This window comes from Schistocerca gregaria, chromosome 4 (assembly GCF_023897955.1).
Source record: "Schistocerca gregaria isolate iqSchGreg1 chromosome 4, iqSchGreg1.2, whole genome shotgun sequence".
In the NCBI taxonomy this organism is placed as follows: domain Eukaryota; kingdom Metazoa; phylum Arthropoda; class Insecta; order Orthoptera; family Acrididae; genus Schistocerca; species Schistocerca gregaria.
This window is the reverse complement of record NC_064923.1, coordinates 170452138-170469119: the sequence shown is the minus strand read 5'-3', so window position 1 is coordinate 170469119 and position 16982 is coordinate 170452138. Positions and strand designations below refer to the sequence as shown.

Genomic DNA, 16982 nt, shown 5'->3' with positions numbered 1-16982 from the left:
TTTTTCCATTTCCAGGAGTGTACGTCCAAAGGGAGGACGTCAGTCGCATCTGTTAAGTTGCAGTGTTTTGCTACTTTCCTAATGGATAGATGGTGAAATCAGCTCGTTCATGTAATATAAAGTTATTGTCTTCGTTTAACTATTGTCACTTATTGGAAGTATAGCTACAGATCTCCGATCGATAAGCAGCTTGCTCATGTAGGACAATGTTACTGTTTTAGGTATACTACTGTCGCTTATTGGACGTATAGTTAGAGTATTTAATACGGAAGAGAGTGAACCTAAAATACAGGGTCTTTGCTAAAAGCCTGTGTTAGGAAAGAAACATGTGGTTACTATTTCACAACACAGTTAAGTATTTTCTTCTCGCAGTCGATTTTAACAGGAACCACAATATTACCAAAGTTGTATTCATCATAATTTGTTAATGAGGAAGTATAATTTATGGTAGAGCTTGTTGTCTGCTGTTATGTTTGATTGTGCTTAATGTTACACATTTTTACAGCCTTGACAGACGTGTTTGAGTGGCAAGGCATCTCAACAACTTAGACTGACGTGAGGTTTCTTGGTAGTAGTGGTGGATCCAACTTTCGTATGTGGTCACAGTCCGGCTAAAAATGTGATTTTGCTCGTTCACAGAATGCAATGACAAAGACCGATTTATGTCTGAACCTGTTGTATGCTGCCTCTTTTGTGGGGTTGGATTAAGACATTTCCATAGAATTGAGTGATGTGTTCTATGAGGGTGTAAGCGCTGGAATTCAACGTTCGTCTGTGGTCACAACCTGGCTCAAAATATGACTTTAGTCGCTCATAAAATGGTTTAAGCACTAATCAGTTATCTCCGTTTTGAAGCATTAAGAGTCACGGCACTGGATAATGTTCTCATAGCCAGTTTCATATTTACATTGTGATACTCACACTCCAGTGACATCTTTACTGCATCAGCAGTTTGTCACACTTTTCAGTCGTCGAACCTACGTGATCATTTCAGCACTTTTTCACTAATTTCCAAGTAGTGGCACATCTAGGCAGACCCCTACGTGGGTCGTCGTTTAAGCCATCCCGAAAAAATTTAAAATCGTTTTTCTCATTTGGTAAGAACAGCTGAACATGAAGAAGCAGAGTTCCCCTGCTCATTTCGAAAATCGGCATGAATTCCCTCTGCTTTCATAACTTCCTTTACGAAGTTCTTAATCACTGCATGAGTCCTGATTTTTTCCGACTTCACAAATAACAAAACTGGAACAACAACAGAGAGACGTCCGCAACACTGACGTCTACCCAGAGCACTGACGCGTCATTTCGTTACTCTCAAAAGATAACTTACTGTTACGAGGGAACCTCGTAGCGCTGATTGTGATTCTGCGACCTCCTTAAAGTACCCTCGTAGCGGCGCAATTGTTGGCTAGTCATACAATAGCGTTGGAGCCAGCTGACATGCCTTCAATCAGTCCGCGACTTCTCAGGAGGCGCGTGCCGTATACTGTCAACGAAAATAATGCACTGACGATTTTCCGGATTTGGCAGAGCACCTAAAGCTACACAACTACTCCTCTGACGAGAGGAACCCAATGAAAGAGTATATGTTCCACGTTGCTTCGGAAGCACCGTACTTCATCATACTTACATGATTCAGTCAAGCAGTCAGAATACTGAGTGTTCTGGGTTATTCGTATGGATGGAGATGAACAGGGACGGTTATACCACAGTTCTAGCATTGGGAAGAACCAATCTCCGCTGCCGATCTCACAATACTTGAAGAAGACACCAAGGACAAAGAGATCACGTGTGCTGGACTGCTGTTGAAATTGCTCGTCAATATTTTATAAAATTTTAGTCTTCAGTTACTTATTTTAAAGTTTATTTCTATTAATGTTTGCTGTAAAAGTAGCTTATTAGAGGATTTTCTTTAATCTCAGTCTTTCTTCCTGTGTTATTGACTCGAGTGGTTTGTTATTCGTGAGTGTGCTTACGTAGTTCGTCCAAGCATCACGCCACAATAGTGTGTTTGCATTTTGTGGCATGCAGTTGCAGCTGTAGCAGTTATAAACCTAAGTACCGAAAAAATTACTTGTACACTGTTATATAGGTATTAAATTTAATAGTTTTCAGAGGAGTTTCGTGCTGTTTGTGGCGAAATAACGATTTACTCTACCTTTGGAAACGTTCGTTCGCTGTGTTTTTAGAGTCTTCTGTGCGTTGAAGTAGTTTAGTAAATTTCGTACCATAGTTTTCTACTGACGTTTCTTATTGTTTCCAGCGAAACATTTCAGTAAAATTTTCATTCAATTTTATAACTCTATTGAGTGTTCCAGTGTCCGTTGGTTTTAGCTAGTAATTTTGTAATATTTTGTTGGTATTGCTATTAGCTGTGGTGTAGCGGCATTAATGCAAGTAGTAGCATTCTCAGCAGACAGAGAATTTCGAGGCCGCTGTTGTTACTATATAGATCTACTAGTGTAACTGAACTTAGGAAATGTAGACGTATTGTTTTTCAGTAAATGTCAAATTGTACTATGAGTGAGAAGCGTGGACTCTGTCATAGGTTTGTGAGTAATGGGTTACGATATGGGATTTGTAGAAAGTATATTCATTGGGGGGAATGCACTGGGGAAGCCAGTGGGCATTCTAGCGAGATCCTCCCCTGGGAATGCACAATCTGTAGTAGAAAAAAGTTGATAGAGAAGCAGGAGCTTAAGATCTGTGCTGTTCAGGAGCAGTTACAACACGCAAAGGAGAAACTAGATAGGCTGAGGAGGGTGAAGGGTAATGGGGAATAGGAATTGGCAAGAAGGAAGCTAGGAGGAGGAGGTACTCAGACATACTTTGCACGTATGTAATTTATTTGACCAACTGTCAGAGTTGAGAGGAGCGTCTTGTAGCTGTAGGTGTAGGGAAAATGCAGCAATCCTCAGCAGTTAGTAGGCCTAGGTCATTTGCAAAGTCTAACAGCAAGAAGAAGGTTATGCTACTAGGCACTTCACACGGTAGAGGTGTGGGCCAGCAGTTGCAGGAATTTTTGGCGAGTGAGTTCCAGGTCACCAGCATTGTGAAGCCTAGTGGAGGGTTGGCTGAGATGACTGACAGCTTAGCGGAGTTACGCAGGAATTTTGCAGAGGAGGATCAGGTAGTGATAGTGGGTAGAGCAGAGAACAGTCTTGATAGGGACATTGAATGTGATGTAGGTGGTGACCTGGTATAGACAGCTGCTCAAAATGGTGGCACTTTGGTGCATTTCATGCAACTGTTATGGGGTTGGAGAGGGGGTTGATGGCAGAGGGCATGAGTCACATTTCATTGGTGCTAGTTGGGTCTATCAGTAGATCAGGTATCACTATGCATGGCTTGCACCTCAATAGGTATGGGAAGGGGAGGCTGTCAAAGTTTATAGGTGACAGTGTAGTGGGTGGTGGTGGGACCACTCCTGGAACAATTCCTGTTGTAGTTGGTGTTAGAGCTGCATCTCTTTTAGATTTAAGTCAGCTGTTAGGTATACCAGCTTAAAGGAAGTCGCTCTAACTAAGGGTTCATATTCAGATGATGTCATGTATCCATGTAGAGAAGGAATTAGCATATTTAAACAAAATATATGTGGTATTAGAGATAAAGTTAGTGAACTGCTTATAGATGTTGACTCTGAAATTATTGGTATGTCGGAATTCCACTTAAATAATTTGAAAATTCAAAGGCTTCCTTTACCAGGATGCAGATTAGCTGGCTGTTTCTCAAGGAGTTCCTTGTGGGGTGGGGGATTGGCTATGAAAGTAAAAAACAGTATTCCATATGAGTCCATAGACGTATCACGGCACTGCACTGAACAGGTATTTGAATGTTGTGCAGAGGCAGTTCAGTTTACTGAAACTAAACATCAAATTGTTGTTCTTTATAGGTTCCCTAACTCTGACTCCAGACCATTTCTGCTTAAGCTAGAAAGGGTTCTTGATTCACTTTGAAGGAAGTACCCTAGTTGTAAGTGGTTACTTCAAAATAAATTCGGTATATGATGGTGCAAGAAAAAGGATGTTGGTTAATCTCCTAAATTCATATGATCTGATGCAGACTGTATTTTTCCAAATAAGGTCCAGGGAAATAGTAGCAGAGCCCTAGACATTATTTTAATTCATTCTTAATTACTAGGTTGACATTCTATTAGTAAAGGGTGAATGGCTTTTCAGATCATGACACACAAATTTTAACACTAAAAGACTTCTGTACTCAAGCTAATGTCACATGTAATTACAAACTCGTATGTAGGAAAGTTAATCCAACAAAAATAGGCAGTTTTTTACACCATGTCAAGGAACAAGAGTGGCAAGATGTTTATAGTGCCAATAGTTGGCCGCTGTGTCCAAGCGGTTCTAGGCGCTTCAGTCTAAGGACTCTTATGGTTATGATGAAGCTCCTAGCAGAATAGTAAAGTCCTGTGCTGCTTATGTTAGCCCTATAATTAGGCATATTTGAAGTTTCCTTTAGGAATGATCAGTATCCTGAACGACTCAAGTACTCAGTGGTAAAGCCGCTTTATAAAAAGGGAGAAAAGGATAATATAGACAATTTTAGACCTACTTCTATGCCACCAGTGTTTGCTAACGTTATTCAAAAGGCTGTGTATGTTAGGATAATTTATCATTTTATACCACACAGTAGGCTATGAAATGTACATTTCGGCTTTAGAAATCGTTGAACAACTGAAAATGCTATATTGTCTTTTGTCTGTGGGATACTGGATGGGTTAAACAAAAGATTTTGAACGATAGACATATTTCTTTTATTTAGCTAAGGTGTTTCATTGTGGTGATCACAAAATATTGTTCGAGAAGTTGGACCATTACCGAATATGGGGAGTAGCTCACAACTGCTTCACCTCTTACTTTAGCAACAGACAGCAAAATGTCATTATCCACAATGTTAAGAATGGCTGTGATGTGGGATCTGCATTGGTTATGGTCAAGTGGGGGGGTTCCCCAGGGATCAGTGTTGGGGCCACTCCTCTTCCTTATCTATATAAGTAATATGCCATTTAGTATTATGGGTAACTCTAAAATATTTCTGTTTGCTGATGGCACTAGCTTGGTAGTAAAGGATGTTGTGTGCAACATTGGCTCGGTTTCAAATAGTGCAGTTCATGACACAAGTACATGGCTAGTAGAAAATAAAGTAACGCTAAATCACAGTAAGACTCAGTTTTTACAGTTTCTAACACACAACTCAGCGAAACCTGACATTTTAATATGACAGAATGGGCATATGATTAGAGAAACTAAACAGTTCAAATTTCTAGGTGTTCAGATAGACAGTAAACTGTCGAGGAAAACCAACTTTCAGGATCTTGTTCAAAGACTTAATTTTCCCATTTTTACTATTCGAACGGCATCTGAAGTGAGTGAAGGTTCAACGCGAAAATTAGTCTTCTTCTGTTATTTTCAATCACTTATGTCGTATTGTATTATATTTTGGGGTAACTCTTCCCATTCTAGAAGGATGTTTCTGGCTCAGAAACGGGTGGTTCAGGCAATAAGTGGTGTAATTTAACGAAGTTCTTGTCGATTCCTTTTGATGAGTCTGGGTATTTTGACATTGACCTCTCAAAATATATATTCGTTGCTGTCATTTCTTGTTAACAATATTAGATTATTCCCAAGAATAATCAGCTTTCAATCGGTTAATCCTCAGCAGAAATCAAACCTGCATTTGGACCGGACTCCCTTAACTCTTGCGCAGAGAGGTGTGCAGTAAACTGCTGCATCCATTTTCAGTAAGCTACCACTCGAGATCAAAAATCTTAACAGTAATCCAAGCACTTTCAAATAGAAACTGAAGAGTTTCCACATGGGTCACACCTTCTAGTCTGTCGAGGATTTCCTTGAAAAATTGAGCTGATTGTAGCTGCCTTGTTGATTTCGTTTACTTAAACTTATGGATTTACTTTTTCGTGTTCATAAACATTTTATTTTTATCTGTTCTTATTTTCATGTTGTAGTCTCATGTACTGACACGTTCCATGACCTTGGAGATTTGCTCCTAATTTGGTTTTACAGAACTAGACTTGTAAATAAATAATTAAATCCATTTTTACGCTACAGTCAGGAACCGAGAGACCGCTACGGACGCAGTTTCGAATCCTGCCTCGGGCATGGATGTATATGATGTCCTTAGGTTAGTTAGGTTTAATTAGTTCTACGTTCTAGGCGACTGATGACCTCAGAAGTTAAGTCGCATAGTGCTCAGAGCCATTGGAACCAACCATTTTGTTCGACTAGGAGGAAACCACTTCGAATCGTGGAAATGCCAAATTTTTTATACGTAAGTGCAAAGCGGGATACCTCAATTGTATCATGCACTTCAAAGTCCTGAAGAGACTGAAATACAGGAAGTATGACGACAGTGAATTGAATTCATGTTTTACATTTATCACTTCTGGAAATGAAGAGCATCCACAGTGTGTCGTTTGTTTCAAAGTCCTAGCTGCTGATACCTTGCTTTGTAACCAAATGAAACAGAATTTGGAATCAGATCACGACAGTCTGGTAATGTAATCACTAGAATACTTTTCCCACAAGACAAAAGAAATGGCGAAAATAATATTCTATCAAAAACAATCTAAGATACGTATGAAGGCTATTCTTTCGTCTTAGAAAGCTTCCTAGCTTGTACTAAATAGGAAAATACCTCAAAGGAAAACGGAAGACTATTTTACCAGCTGCTCTGGACACAGTATATATCGACACAGGAGAACCAGTTGACAAGCCACTGGCAAGGGCGCCATTGCACAAGAAGCATGAGCCCTGTCCTTCATGAGGTTCTTCAATCAGTGATCGATGAGGTAAACTTCATTAAAAGTCGGACACTTAATTCGAAATGTTTTCCAAAAATGTGCTTCGATAAGGGGGCAGAGCATTTCTGTTGCAGTGTTCCAAGCGGGAATGTAACGAATGAACTCAGGAATGGACATTACTCTTGCCTTGTTCAAGAGGAACATTAGAGCTCCGAGAATTTCGTACAAAGTAACTTTGCTTTTAAACTGACGTACGTTTGTGACATCTTTGAGAAACTCAGCTCAATAAATGTGTCACTTTCTAGTAACGGGACCAAAATTCTGCAGCTGCCAGAAGAATTATCAACCTTGGGAAGAAAAGGCTGGATGATAAAGATATATATTATATTTCCTCTGCTCTTCACACCGTTTTGGAAGACAAGATCGTTTAAATGAACTCAGTGATTGCGTTTTGTAGTACGAGATCGCTATATTGGATTGGTGTATAAGTTCTTAGCGTCTTTCCATCATTAAAAAGTATGACAGATACATATAACAGAGACTTTAGTCATGAATAAACTACTCTGTTTCACTACTTGCAACAGTTCGCCAATTCTACGGTAACTTTATGTTTTCCGCGACTGTAGAATTCATGTGGTTTTGAGGTGAAGAACTCGTCGAGCATGTTAGGACCGCATTTTCATCCGGGAAGAAGTTCCTTGAAGGTTGTTCGATATAGAGCGGAAAAGATGAAAATCTGAGGGCGCGAGGTCGGGTGAATATACTAGTTGCGGAATGACTTCCCAACACAACTCCTGTACAGCCCTTTTTGTTAGCCTAGTAGAATGCGGGCGGGTGTTATCGTGAAGGACCATCACTTCACACAGTCTTCATGAACGTCGTTCTTGTATTGCGTCCGCAAGCCCTCTCAGCTTTTGATGATATACCGCTTATGACAGCAGTGATGGTTACGCCTCGGGGAAGCAATTCGTAGTGCACCACACAATCGCATCCAACAAATTATCGTTTTGGATGTACGCACGTCTTTATACGGGGAAATACTATTTTGTTTGGGCTCATCTATCCTTTCTTTCCCTTATGTTAGCATAAAGACACAATTTTTTTGTCACCAACAACAGTGCAGGATACGAATGGTCGGTGTTGTTTACGAGGCCATTGGTAACAAGCAAGCACAGATGCACATATGGCCACCCACTGATTTTTGTGATATTGGCTTAGAGCATGCGTTACCCATACATCCGATTTTTGAACCTTCCCCATTGAATAAAAATATCGCAAGATGGTGGAAATATCACAGTTCCGCATTTGCCAGTTATCGAATACACTGAAGGGGTTCATTGTGGATTAATGCGTTTAAACGATCTTCATCAAACGCCAAAGGTCTTACTGAACGTGGAGAGTCACTAACGTCAAAACAATCCTCGTTGAAACGAGAAAATTATTTTCCTGACGTGCTCTGCCCAGTGGCACTATCCCCATGCAGATGTGTCTGGCTGCCTCCGCTACGTTCATCCCTGTACTGGACTCAAACAAAAGAATAGGTCGAAGTCTTCCGATTTCTTCACTTGGCACTCAATTTTCTAGTGTCCCCAACTCTAATTATTCTCTCCAAATGACAAAAAGACGGCATGTAAACTCAAATAGTTACAGTAGACTATAAATAAAAAATGACAATCGACAAATAAACCCATAGCAACCAGAATACAAACATGCAAAACAAAAACGGGGCGAACTTTTCCACCAACCAAATAATTAAACTTTCGCTGCATGAGAGTGCCCACACGAAAAACGAGTTATCGTAGAACAATGGAAATTTGTGGAAATATTTGTAAGAACTTTGTGGGACGTAAATAATGAATAATATATCGAAGGAAACAAATTTCACTTTCCACGTAAGAGGGTAACACTCAGTGTGGCGACCATCTGCATCCACAACAGCCTGGAATTTTTTACGGATACCATTTCACAACTGTTCTCAGGACTTCTCAAGTGATGAACCATTGAATGTCTTGCAGTCGTGACACACCTCCTGCACTGGTTGAAGATGACGCATTTTTTCAGAATTTTTACAGCTTGGAGTTTTGTCGTAGTGTTGTATCAACTTTACAATACCCTCGTCATAGAAATCAGCCGCCTGTGGTTTCGGTCAGTTATCTGCACTGGTCTGCAGCTCGTTGTCTGTGGAAAAAATTTTTTCTTCGTAGGCAGCGGCTCTTGAGAGCAGAGATGAGACTCAGGAAGGGGGGTGGGGGGGGGGGGGGGGGGGGCAATTGCGGACTGTATTGTAGGTGATCAAACATTTTTCATCGGAAACGCTGCAGGAGTGTCTTCATTGTCCCTGCAGCGTGCGGCAGAGAATTGGCATAAAAAGGAACTGCTCGAAAGTTGTGTTATGTGGGCTGCATGACACAGGCGAAATCTCTAACCAGGCCCTCATACGTGGCGGAAGATACTATTCCGTACGCATCTTTAGGTTCTCACTGTTCACTCAAAACTGAAAAGAGCGACGCGACACGATCGACGGGCATGCTAGAGACACTACTAACACATCAGTGTAAAGCTTTACCGGACTTTCTCAGTGGTTTCCATTTCGAGACAAATCGGGTCTTACTTTCTGAACAACCCTCGTATTACATACCAAGGTAGGTTTTTAAACGTTGGTAGTTGCTAACACGGAATACAGATCGCGAATACGTCTGGAGTAAGGGGTGTCAGTCGCAGTTTCCAATCTAGTGCTGATATTTGAGGAAGAGACGATGAAGAAGGAAGATTATTCTCCAACAGTTAATACAAAAAATTGTCTGATTCACTTTTTCGCAACTTGACTTTATTTACCCTACACTTCGAGACATATGTCAAGTGCGATAAGAGCCGTGGGTATTTGTCTTACGGTCAAGGGAACCATCGACCCAAAAAGTTTAAAAAGCAGTGAGCGAGGCCACGTGTCTTAGTTGATGGCGATACTTCCATCAGATGAGGAAATTGAACCTTGTGGACTCAGTAGCGTTGTTCTAGATGACTGGGTTATGTATCAGCACCGGCTTTCATCCTTTTTCTATTGTTTCTGTGGTCTGGAGTCGTACCATTGTTTTGATCTAGACTTCCACACTTTTCCATCCCCTTCATCTCCGGGTAACGTCTGCATCTCCATCCATTTGACACTGTATTTTATGTTCAGTTCTTGTCCTCTGTACACCCCCCCCCCCCCCCACTGCCCCATACCCAAACTGCCGATTTATTCACCTATTGACCTCTTTCTACTACGTTCATCCGATCCCTTCCTGCCTGAAGACTTTTCTTGGGTCAGTATGGTTTAACTCTTAAGTGGATAACATCCAGAAACTGATACCCCGTAATTGTCCATGTGCATTGTGAAAACCTAACCATTATGTAAAATCAGTCAAAAAATCAGTATTGATCGCGATGTTTATTTTATTAAAATGACCGGTTCCGGGCAAGGCATAGGCCGTCTTCAGACAGCAGCATCAGCTGAAGTTGACGATCTGTCTGATGATGGCCTAAGCCTAGCCCGGAACCAGCCATTTTAATACAATAAACATCGCTATCAAGACCGTTTTTACAGATTTTATACAGATTACAAAAAAATTTGATAGCATTATAAATTTGAAGATGGGTCTATACTAACGAGAACCCGATAGCAGCGAATAAAGCGCTTTCATATCGATATGCGCTTTTTATAAACGCGATATCGTTCTATAATTTTTAATAGTTATAATTTTTGTGATAATACGAATGATTATTGAGTTCTGAGTGGTTTTTATTGTTATTCGATTCATTGGCTCGTCATGAGCTATTCGATCTACAGTCGGAACTTCCAGTTATCTTCTGTAGCAACACATTTGAGAAGCCCGTACTCCCTTGCTGTCTGAAATTCTTGTGGCCCACGTTTCACTTCTGTACCAGGCTACACGCTAAAGGTCTTCAGACAAGACTTAGTAAAACTTCAGTTTATGCTTGATTTACGTTCATTTACTTCAGAAGGAGCGACGGCATAAGATAGATGAACTGCATTTCTTTCTCTGCTAACTACATGCAATATTTCATAAACTTGATATTCCTAACTATTTGCAGAACGTTGAACCGTCCTTAGCTTTTCAAAAATATCTGTACAAGTCGAGAATGAGTGAGGCATGATGACGACTCACACACAATTTTGATGTTTCCTGTTTGCATAATTTTTCAAGTTCCTGTGGTATCGCGAAACTCAGTAAGTTACATAACATACTCTGACAAATCGAAATTGAAATGTAAACCAAGTTTCACTTCGGAAACGATAGGTGTAATCACCTTTCAAAGCGGGCAAATGTCATTAAAAAGTAATGTAGATAGCAGATATTGAAATGAGACTGAAACAGATTTTTACCGCCCCTGTCCCTTTGATATTCGACGTAATAGTCCTAGCTCTATTGACTTGTATAACACTGTAATGAATGTTGTTCCAATTGCATGAGTGACATCGATGTACGGGAAACCACTGAAATGAGATACTTTTCTACAAAGCGCAAACGTAACAAAAACTTAAAAACGTTGATACATGCTATTATAGGTGTGATCTTTGAGTATGAATTTTAATCTAATGCAATAAGTGTGTGCTTACAACCAAGCCGTAATGGCACTGCTGCGGGCTGGTGAATGTATAGTTCAAATTACGAGTACGTTAAATATGACTACTTTCTTAAGAAAATGAGACTATTCTGATAATCGGAGCCATGTACATAAATAAATTTGGGAAGTGTTAGTCTAGCAAATTCTTGTAAATTGGAAATTTATGGTATAGGACCAAACTGCTGAGGTCATCAGTCCCTAGGCTCACGATATACTTAATCTAACTTAAGCTAAGGACAACACACACACACATACACACCAATGCCCGAGGGTAGACTCGAACCGTGACAAGGCGCCATAGATCGCACGGCAATCCCGCGCGGCGGTCAGTTCTTGTGTAATCAGCGAAAACAGGGATTGAGCTTAAGAATGAAGCCAGGACCAACCTGTAATAAACGTGACTGGATTGGCTTAGAGTAGCGTTTAATGTCCCGGCGACGACGGCGTCCAGACAGAAGGAGCTCCAGCGGGGTTGGGAACGAAGGGTAATAAAATCGACCGTGCCCTTTTAAAAGCATTTCCCTCGAGCGATTCAGGTAAATCACTGAGAAACGAAGTCTACATGTCAGGACGGGGAATTTACCGCTATACTCCCAATTGTTATCACTGTGGAAGCGAATTCAAACATATCAAAAAATGGATATATGTATGTGTTTATGAACGTTCCACGACTTCTCCTAAACCAGTGGATTTCAACTAAACTTGCTACACATATCTCTTGATGTCACGCAACAGTCGCTGTGTAGTAAGAACCACCTACCTGTCATATATCAAGAGATATGCCGTCATAAACAATGAGGGGCGTGGGAACTGACGCATCAATCATGACTTTTAAATTTATTACCTCTGTTCTGTTAATTCTATTAGTAATAAATTTTACAAATAGTATCCAGATATACTGCAGATTGTACCTACAACATTATATCATTGTGTAACACACAGATCACGAAATATGACTTCATAAGCACTGAAATGCATGGAAAAAAGATTTAATACATTTATGCATTACTACTAAAACTCTCCTACAATCAAGGCAGCTAAAGAAAATGCCTGACAGAAGACATCGCTTTTGACAGATTTCAGCTGTGAACCGCAAATGGCTGTAGGCGGAAACAATAGCCGTCTATAGAGGTATGAAGAGGTGTTTCGATACAGACGTTTATCGAAAACGAGTTGTAAACGCGCGAAGCAGCTGCTACCAGCATACAGAAGTAAACATTACAGAGAAATATGCTATATTTCTTAATTTTAATGCTGTACTTATACATCTGTACATTATGCGCATTTGTTTGTACTTTGGTTGTTGTGGTCTTGAGTCTAGAGACTGGTTTGATGCAGCTCTCCATGCTACTCCATCCTGTGCAAGCTTCTTCATCTCCCAGTACCTACTGCAACCTACATCTTTCTAAATCTGTTAAGCCTATTCATCTCTTAGTCTCCCTCTACGATTTTTACCCTTCACGCTGCCCTCCAATACTAAATTGGTGATCCCTTGTAGCCTCAGAATATGTCCTACCACCCGATCCCTTCTTCTAGTAAATGTTTGTACGACTCTTCCATAATTTCAAAGATATTTTCACGAAAATATGGAAATGAAATTTTTTCCATCTTGCACTGGATTCACAGTTAATTTTTTGTTTTCGTTTCTAATAAAAAAATGGCAAATAACTACTCGGACAGTGAAGGGCTCTTTAGCTAGTAATTTAATAAATCAGATACAGCAAATTTTGTTTTACACTGTTGTGATTAGGAACCTCAGTTACTTGGTGTCTCATTGTGTAACTGTCAGACTACAGATACGAAAGTCCTTGATTTACTTCTCAGACGGTCATCTCATTTCTTTTGACACTCATCAGCCCTGTTGTCAATGGCAGTGACTTGCAAATTTGAACAATGCTAAGTTGCACTATGGGCCACATTACATCGTAGGTCTCTTTATAACTATCTGCATAAGTCGGTGCAGAAGTTTCGGACGCAAGTACGGCTGCAACACCACAGCAAAATTATGGCTAATAAAGCCATTTGCGACTTCAGTGGTGTCAAACGAGAGCTCATCGAAGGACAGGATGGAGGTCTGTTGGTTTCTTTCTGATGAAAGCTGGTTCTGTGTCGGTGCCAGTGGTGGGCACGTGTTGGTTAGAAGGAGCTGGATGAGAGTCTGCAATCATCTTGTCTGTATGCAAGACACACGGGACTTATATCTGGAGTTATAATCTGGGATGCGATTTCGTATGATAGCAGGAGCACTCTCGTTGTTATCCCACGCACCCTGACTGCAAATTGGTACGTGAGTCTGGTGATTCGACCTGTTGAGCTGCCATTCATAAACAGCCATCCAGGGAGTGTTTTCCCACAGGATAATGCTCGTCCACATACCACTGTTGCAACCCAACATGCTTCCCAGAGAGTGTCGACACATTCCCTTGGCCTGCTCCATCACCATACGTTTCCAAGCAAGCACAAATGGGACATCATCGGACGATAGCTTCAGCGTCATCCACATACAGCATTAACCGTCCCTGTATTGACCGACCAAGTGCAACATTCATGGAACTCCATCCCACTGACATCCGGCATCTCTACAACACAACGCATGCACTTTTGGATCCTTCATTCAATAGTCTGGCAGTTACACCGCTTATTAATGTGCCAGCATTTCACCTCTGCAATTACTTACCCTGCCCTTACATTAATCTGTGATCCTGCAATGTTATTCACTTAATTATGTTACATAGACAAATGCATTCCTGAAATGTCAGTACTCGACATTAATTATTTTTTGATGTTACGATTTTTTCCGCCAGTGCTTATGGGTGCATAACCTGCGGAACATATTTGTTATACGTAGTTACCCTCCTGATTATTACTTGAAAACAAACAATATTTATAGCAAAACCGAAATTGCCTGTGTTTAATTCCGGGATTTATTCCTTACGTGAAGTAGAGGGAAGTTACAGTAAAAATTAAAAATACAGATATGTCGTAAGACGCTAGGAAACACAATTTTCGGAAAAAGGTAAAATTAAGAAAGACACCGCGAAACTAAAACACATGAAACATTGCTTCAAGACTTCGTCAAGCCTATACAAAACATGTTTCTGTTATTTACAAATTTCACGCTTATCAGTAACAACAAACTCTTACTTTTCATCATGATGACAACATAACAACAATGATTTTACTCATTTATCATGTTTGTGCATGTAAATTGTACTTGGTTCAAAAGGGAATGCTTTGCTTACATAAAAGCTCAGAAGTGACGCTATCGGCTAATGTTTATTATCTATAATATGCAGTTTATGTTTTGTAATGATATAAAATACCCAGTGGACTAACACAGAATGATGTTCGGTTCTAATTATGAGCAAAAAATAAAAAAATAAAAAACAGCAACAAACAAAACACAGAGGTCATCAGCTCGACGTCATTTATGTAAGTTCCAAAAATACAGAACCGTAATTTCAGTAGAGAGCAAATGTAAAGTATATGCTACCGTACGAAGCAGGTGATTTTTTTTTCATATGCTTCGACACAACTGCCCTCTAGTACTTCTGTGCTACGACACATGTTACGAATCGAAACTTGAAATGATTCTCTGTCCACAAATTTGTGTCATATTTTGGTATGTGGTGTAATTATTGCAGAATCTTCTCAAATACTGGAGGTACTGGTGATTGGTGAATAACCCTCTATTTTGTCACTCATCCAGACAAGGGGAGGCCGCCAATTGTGAAATTCAGATTCGATTCATACTGCGCATAATAAAAGCTCGTGGCCAGAAGTGTAATGTGGCAAAGCACCAAGATGCACTTCTCAGCCTTTGTCGAGAAAATCGACAGTTAAAAGAAACCGTTGCGGTGAAATACTCTCTACGATTAATATAATTTTCAACAGCGTCGTGGCGCAGCGGTAACGGCTCGGGTTCGTAATCAAAAGGTTGCCGGATCGAATCTCGCGCCATGCAACATTTTTATTTTAGTATTTCTTTTTTGTAATTCAAATGTGTACACACACACACACACACACACACACACACACACACACATATATATATATATATATATATATATATATATATATATATATATATATATAATTGCCGGCAATTAGTTGCAACAATTATGCATATAATAAGTTGTTGAAAGTCGTTTGTGGTGGAAAAACTGCCGACTTTGAACATGATTATGTTTTCCGCAAACAAAGCTGTATTTCACAAATGTTATTAATTGTCGTCATAATGTTAACCACGTATAGTTAACGGAAGACGTAGAAACGATGGTTCAAATGGCTCTAAGCACCATGGGACTTAACATCTATGGTCGTCAGTCCCCTAGAACTTAGAACTACTTAAACCTAACTAACGTTATGACAGCACACAACACCCAGACATAACGAGGCACAGAAAATCCCTGACCCCGCCGGGAATCGAACCCGGGAACCCGGTCGTGGGAAGCGAGAACGCTTCCGCACGACCACGAGATGCGGGCGTAGAAACGATATTCCGAAACGAATACGTATAGCGTAAGTCAAACGTTCGAATTAGAATAGAGACCCCACGAACACAAATTTGCTGTGGCAGGTATGAAATACAAATTACGGTACTCGCTCGTTACACTTGAAGGACAGATGTTGAATGGGCCGAAACGAGCCGTCGCATAACAGCGCAGTTGCCTGCTACCTTAGAAAGAAAGTAGATGCGGTCCCTAGCGCAACTTATAACATCGTCTAAAATCAGTGCGGACGTGAGAGCTTTGGTACACACTGTTAAACAAACGGAAAAATGGAGGCGGTACAATTGGAGAGCGATCCGCCTTCACCAACATGCATAAGCAATTCATGAATTACAAAAAACTAATGATTAAAAAAAATTGAAGTGGGCGAGATTCGACCCTGCGACCTTCGGATTACGAATCCGAGCGCTTACCGCTGCGACACCACGCTGTAGTAATTTATTTATCGTGGAGAATATTTCACCGTACGGTTTCTTTTAATTGTCGATATTTCTCGACAACGGATGAGATGTGCATCTTGGTGCTTTGTCACATTACACCTCTGGCCATGAGCTTTTATTATGCGCAGTATGAATCGAATCTGAATTTCACAATTGGCGGCCTCCCCTTGTCAGTATGAAAGGTGATTTACCATATTGAGAACGCGCTACAGGTACACTTGCTTCCTCACAAGGGCCAGGAACAATGCCTTCAACTACAATGAAGTGACAAAAGTCACGAGATAGCGATATGAACATATATAGATGGCGGTAGTACAGAATACAGAAGGTATAAAAGAGCAGTGGATTGGTGGAGCTGTCATTTGTATTGAAGAGATTCAAGGTTTCTGACATGATCATTGGCCGTACAACGGGAATTAAAAGACTTTGAACGTGGAATGGTAGGTGGAGCTAGACGCATGGGGCATTCCATTTAGGAAAGCGTTAGAGAATTCAGTATTCTGAGATCCACAATGTCAAGAGTATGTTGGGTATACCTAATTTCAGTCATTATGACTGACCACAGACAATGCAGTGGCAGACGGCGTTCACTTAACGACTGAGAGCAACGGCGTTTCCGTAGAGTTG

General features: G+C 40.5%; 1 protein-coding gene across 1 annotated transcript in view; it reads left to right on the top strand.

The window, feature by feature from the left end:
• LOC126267020 (nephrin-like) overlaps positions 1 to 16982 on the top strand; it is a 191922-nt gene that overhangs the window by 139683 nt on the left and 35257 nt on the right. The gene's annotated exons all lie outside the window — the stretch shown is intronic.